Source organism: Manis pentadactyla, chromosome 4 (assembly GCF_030020395.1).
Source record: "Manis pentadactyla isolate mManPen7 chromosome 4, mManPen7.hap1, whole genome shotgun sequence".
NCBI lineage: Eukaryota > Metazoa > Chordata > Mammalia > Pholidota > Manidae > Manis > Manis pentadactyla.
The window spans coordinates 133,671,290-133,676,892 of NC_080022.1; positions in this window are offsets into that span (position 1 = coordinate 133,671,290).

The following is a 5,603-nucleotide window of genomic DNA, read 5'->3' on the forward strand; positions in this document are numbered from 1 at the left end:
TTGCTCTTCTCTGTCTGGAATGCTCTTCTCCCAGAATCTGGCTTGCTCCTAGACATCTTCAGTTCTCTGCTCCAATGTCCCTTATCAGAGAACAGCACACATGCCCTCCCTTCTCTTTCCTCTCTGCCTTATTTTTGTTCACTGCCCTTCTCACCACCTGACACTGTACATACTCACCATCTGCGTCCTCCACTAGAATGTCAGCTCCACCAGGCAGGGGCTTTGCCTCCTTTGCTCGCTGCTGTATCCCCAGGACCAAGAATGAAGTGCTTACTAGACATCTGCTGAGCATTTGGTCTTAGCAGGCTCTTACAGCAATCCCAGGAGATTTTTTTTTTGAGATTGTAAAGCTTAAAAAGGATAGTAATTATAAACAGAAAGCCTGACACACACAGTGGATAGTTAATACATGTTAGTTCCTTTTTCTCCCAAATACTTCTTCTTGGGGGTGTTTAGGCATGGGTTTATTTTTGTCCCCATTTTTTATTTTAGAAATATAAAGTTCTGAGTGGTACTGTGACCTTCCCAAGGCCATCCTAAATGGCAGATCTCAATTTTGAGTCCTGGCCTTTTGAGCCCAAGTTGCCTTTAGTGCAGACAGTAGCCACCAGTGAAACGGCCAGACTCTGCAGGGGAAGGCAGAGGTGTTAGCACAGAGACTCATTTGCTGACCGTAATGGATACTAGTTAGGAAGATGCTCCCCGTATCCCATTTCACACCTGGTGACCTACAGCAGGATACCTGTAACTCTCTATTAATTTTATGGGGAGGAGGAAGGTGTGTGGGTGATATAGATAAACTTAAGGTCACAGGCATTTGACACCTGAATACATCACTTATTTTCTTTTGACAGCAGACTTACCGTCCCAATTATGTAGGTTCTCAGTTACATCACATGAACTTTCATGTCAAGTCCACATACTCCATGTTTGCAGGACATGTGAGTTTAAGGCAGTTGGATCAGGGGACAGAAAGGAACTCAGTTGAGTTAAGGCGGCCAACAGGAGAATAAACGTGCCATAAAGCCTGAAGTGCAGGTTCTCCAGCCTGGAAAATGTCAAATTAGGGTTAGTGGAATAAATGAAGGTGAATGGACAGGCCAACACTACTTGGACCTTTAAGTGCCAATACTGGACCCACCTCACTGTCTGACTTGGCTGGAAACACATCCCAGCTGGTCTACTTCCTTTTATTACCCTCTTAGACCTGTCTGACCTACTCCCCAAGTTCCACCGATGACCTCACTGGCCTCCAGATCGAATGCCCCAGACCTCCCTTCATCCCACCAGACCGGGATCCTCCTCCCAGCAGTGCTATTCAGCTCAGCCTGACCGAGGTCCTAGGGGTTTCACCCCCAGTGCAGATCCTGAGAGGGCATCTAATACCTAATAATGGAAACTCCAAAGCTGGGGAGGACTCTGCAAAGCCGGCACAAGGCAGTCATCTTTTCTAAATCTGAGATCTGTCAATTTTAGCAGGAATCACAAACCCCTTTGGGAATCTGATAAAAGCTATGAACCCTTTCCCCAGGGAAAAGCACAGTCACACAAGAATTTAGGAGGTTCCTGCCTCCCATGAAGCCCACCTCCAAAAACTGGATTAAGTATTTCTGCCTTAAGTATATTTCAGAGCCTTTGTTATATTCCTTGAAACATTTCAATGAGCTGATGTTTTTCAACCTTCAGATGATTGGGGGTGTTTCCCCCCTTAATTACAGAGGAGTTTGTGTTGGAAGAAGGCAGATCTAGTGGTAAATGAAGCTTAGGACTTGTCTGGGAGAATGAAGATGAAAAGAATAGCTCCAGTCTCATGTTTTGCCAGAAGGAAAAGGAACACAATGTCCTCCTGCTCAAGGCTTGTTCTAAACTTAGGCAGCTCCTGTGGCTCCAAAGTTGGCAAAATGAGTTCCCACCGTCCTAATAAACATGCCGTGTGCAGTGACTAACTGAGACAGCCGTCATGTCACAAGGCGCATGCTGCTTCTAGTCAGCCAGACAAGGGGCCGTGGTAGGCTGAGACCCCCAACCAAGCAGAGATGACCAATGTAGGGGTGAGGATGACCTGGCCACCCAGCTGCCCAGAAGAACCAGAGAGACTTGCCGGCAGTAGACCCCACCTTCTCACCATGCAGAGAAGGAAACAAAGGCCTGGGGGCTAGGAAGCAAAAGCTAGTGCCCTCCGAGGTTGCACAGTGAGGGAGGGAACTACCTCATCAGGGACTTCATCTGGTGGGCCATCACACCCACCAGGACGAGGAACAAGGGAGACACCACATGGGTCACCGACCCACCTATGGAGGATGGTATTCCTAGGTCCCAAGGGATTTCCCTACCTGTGACCTTACACATCTGGGCATTAAGGGAAGGTGGCTTCTGGAAGGGGAGACAGGAAATGCTCCTTTGCCCTGCCTGGTCCTCCTGAGGCCAAGCTGACCTCATCAGATTGTGTTGGAGGCCTGCAGTCAGCTCAGGGCACTGCATTCTTGGTGGCAGGGGGCAGCCTCTGTCTGGCAACTGGTTCGCCTTTACTCGTGCTTGGATTACAGCAAATTCTAATTTCCTTGTCGACTCATTTCCCACTCTTCAGGCAGCTTGGCAGGAGGCCCTGATTCCTTCCCTCACGGTCTGCTTCCAAGCAGGAGTGAGGCTCTGGAAGCTGCAGATGGTTCCCGGCAAGCTCATCACAGAAAGATCCCAGGAAGCAGAGTGAGACCCGAAAGCTGCGTCACCTGATCCTCCTATTGGGGGAATGGGTAAAACTGACACCTGGAGAAGGGCCTTTGGTTGGCCCAAGGCCACCAATCTGTCCCCACCCCACTGCACAGGCACTAGAGGTGGGCTTCCCAGAAAACTGGGTGGGGAGGTGGTGTCCAGCCAGTCTTGAGGTCCCAGGGGACACCTTCCCACCCAGCAGGAACTCCAAGCCTGCAGCTGCTGGAAGAAACTCGAGTAAAGGGGGTGATGAGAAAATGACTCCTCCGTGACCGGCTGGCCAGTTGCGCTCCATTGCCAGCATGGGGAGGGGCAGGGTCAAGCCCTAGGCCTCTGAAGGGTGGGAAGTGAGTTGGCCTGGAAATCAGAGTCCACTCATTAACCAAGGCATGAGTGAGTGCAAAACAGTTGCCAAGAGGCTGCTTCTGCTTCGAGTAGCAAGGAGGTTTGGGAGGGAAGCCTGCAGCGAGAGGCCAGAGCTAGGGCTCCTTACCCACTCTGCTGCTCTCTGCCTCTGTGACCTTAAACGACCCGCTTAACCTCTTAGGGCTTGAAATTCCACCTGTCACCTCGGGCAGATACATGTTCCTTTGCCCACTCATTCATTCATTCATTCAACCAACAAGCAGCTCTCAGCTTCTGCTACATAGGAAAGAGATGTGTGGTGGGAAGAGCTAAGGCTTTGAAGTGAGAGGCCGGAATTCAAATCTCCACCTGCCACTTTCTAGCCAAGGGACTTCAGGCAAGTCATTTAATCCCTGTGTGCCTCAGTTTCCTCATCTGTAAAATGAGGGTAAGAATACCTACCTCACAAGAGAGATGTAAGCATTGAATTAAACTAGACAAATTGAAGTCTTTAATAAATGCTGAACACAGCCGCTCTGAGATAACACATGGCAGCCTGATGAGGAAGATCACATGCAAAGCCCAAACCAGAGCCTGAAGCATGGAAGGTGCTCAAGAAATTGTAGTCAGTGTTCCTGTGTTACTGTTATGGTTAAGAATCAAAACATGACAATATCATTACATCTAAAGTGCTTAACATGCTTCCTGCTAGAGCAGCTACTCAAAAGGTAGTTGCTATTCATGCATTTATTTCAATAATGGTGTCATGATATGCCCAGGGCCCGACACCTATAGTGCTTAATGCCTGTGAGTTTCCTCCCCATAAGCAGAGACCTCAGAGAATCCTTCCCCTGGGGAATGGGACATGGTCATCCAGGATGGAGTTGGGCGCCTTTGGGTACTAGAGCAGGCTATGGTGAATTGCAGGGTCTTGCAGAGGCTCCCACCCCAGGGCGGCTCAGGACTGAGATCTCTCTCACAGCTGCTGGTAGAGACAGATCTTTCTAGCAAACCTCGTCTGGTTCCCAACCAGCTATTGTCCCCCAACTCCCACTCCATGTTTCTCAGCCCAGGAGCAAGCTGGACTCTGCTCTCCCTGCCCAACATTTATATTCCCAGCTATTTATAACCCAGGTTTAGAGCAGCCAGTGGTTGCGCCTGAATGGGCAGTGAGAAATCTGGGCCTCCTGTCCCATGGGCAGCCCCAGAGACCCCTGGAACCCATCAGAGCAGCTCATTTTCCGAGCCATCTCTTTAGCTTTCTTTTTCTTCCCTGGCTCTGGTCCAGCATCTTTGTAGCTTGGGTGACGTGGTTCCACCAGAGGTCACTTCATACATCCCAGTGACTGTTTGGGAGCCACCCAGGCCAGGGGTCCTGGCCCGTTTGTGGCCTCAAGGTGCTGTGCTTTTCTTTCAAAGTCTCCCCAGCACTAAGGAGGAAGGCAGCTCTGCCTGCTGGGAAGCGGGGGACGTGACAGAAGCAGTGTCCAGTAGCTTGGGGTGTTGAGTGGTGGACAGGGTGGAGAGGAGGAAGGCACTGTGCTGTCTGCAATGACAGGGGAGAGGGGTGGGAGGACCGACAGCCCCTGCAACATGGAGGAAGGGCAGGAGCACGGGTGCCGAGTCCCAGATCTGCCGCTTCCTAGCCCTTGGTCAGGTTACTTAACCTCTCTCAGTGTCCATTTCTCACCTGGTAAGATACAAAAATAGTCCACAGACCACCTTCAGGACTAAGAAAAACTTTGTACCGCTCCCGCAGCACAGCACCTGATGTGCGATTACTGCACCTGACTTCCTTCTACCTCCCCCGAAAATCGATCTCTGGACCCACAGCTTGAAGGTGTGAATCCATAGCTCCTCCTGCTTTCCCCATGATTTTCCACTGGAAAGGGGAACAACCTGAGGAAGAGAGCCTTGGCTTCAGGGTCAGCGGACTGGGGACTCCCCACCTGAACTGCTGGGTTTGGTGCTGGTCTATTAATCAAGGGCAGCAGCAGCTCTGAGAGCCTGAGTGACACAGACATTCTGGCATGTGGGGAGGAGAGATGATGTGGGGAGGAAGGATGATGGGGAGGGGGGACGGATGGGGAGAAGGGATGATGGGGAGGGACGGATGGGGAGGGGGGATGATGGGGAGGAGGGATGATGGGGATGGATGGATGGGGAGGAGGGATAATGGGGAGGAGGGATGATGGGGAGGGGGGATGATGGGGAGGGATGGATGGGGAGGAGGGATAATGGGGAGGAGGGACGGATGGGGAGGGGGGACGGATGGGGAGGAGGGATGATGGGGAGGGGGGACAGATGGGGAGGAGGGATGATGGGGAGGGGGGATGATGGGGAGGAGGGATGATGGGGAGGAGGGATGGATGGGGAGGAGGGATGGATGGGGAGGGGGGATGATGGGGAGGGGGGATGATGGGGAGGGGGGATGATGGGGAGGGGGGATGATGGGGAGGGATGGATGGGGAGGAGGGATAATGGGGAGGAGGGACGGATGGGGAGGGGGGACGGATGGGGAGGAGGGATGATGGGTAGGGGGGATG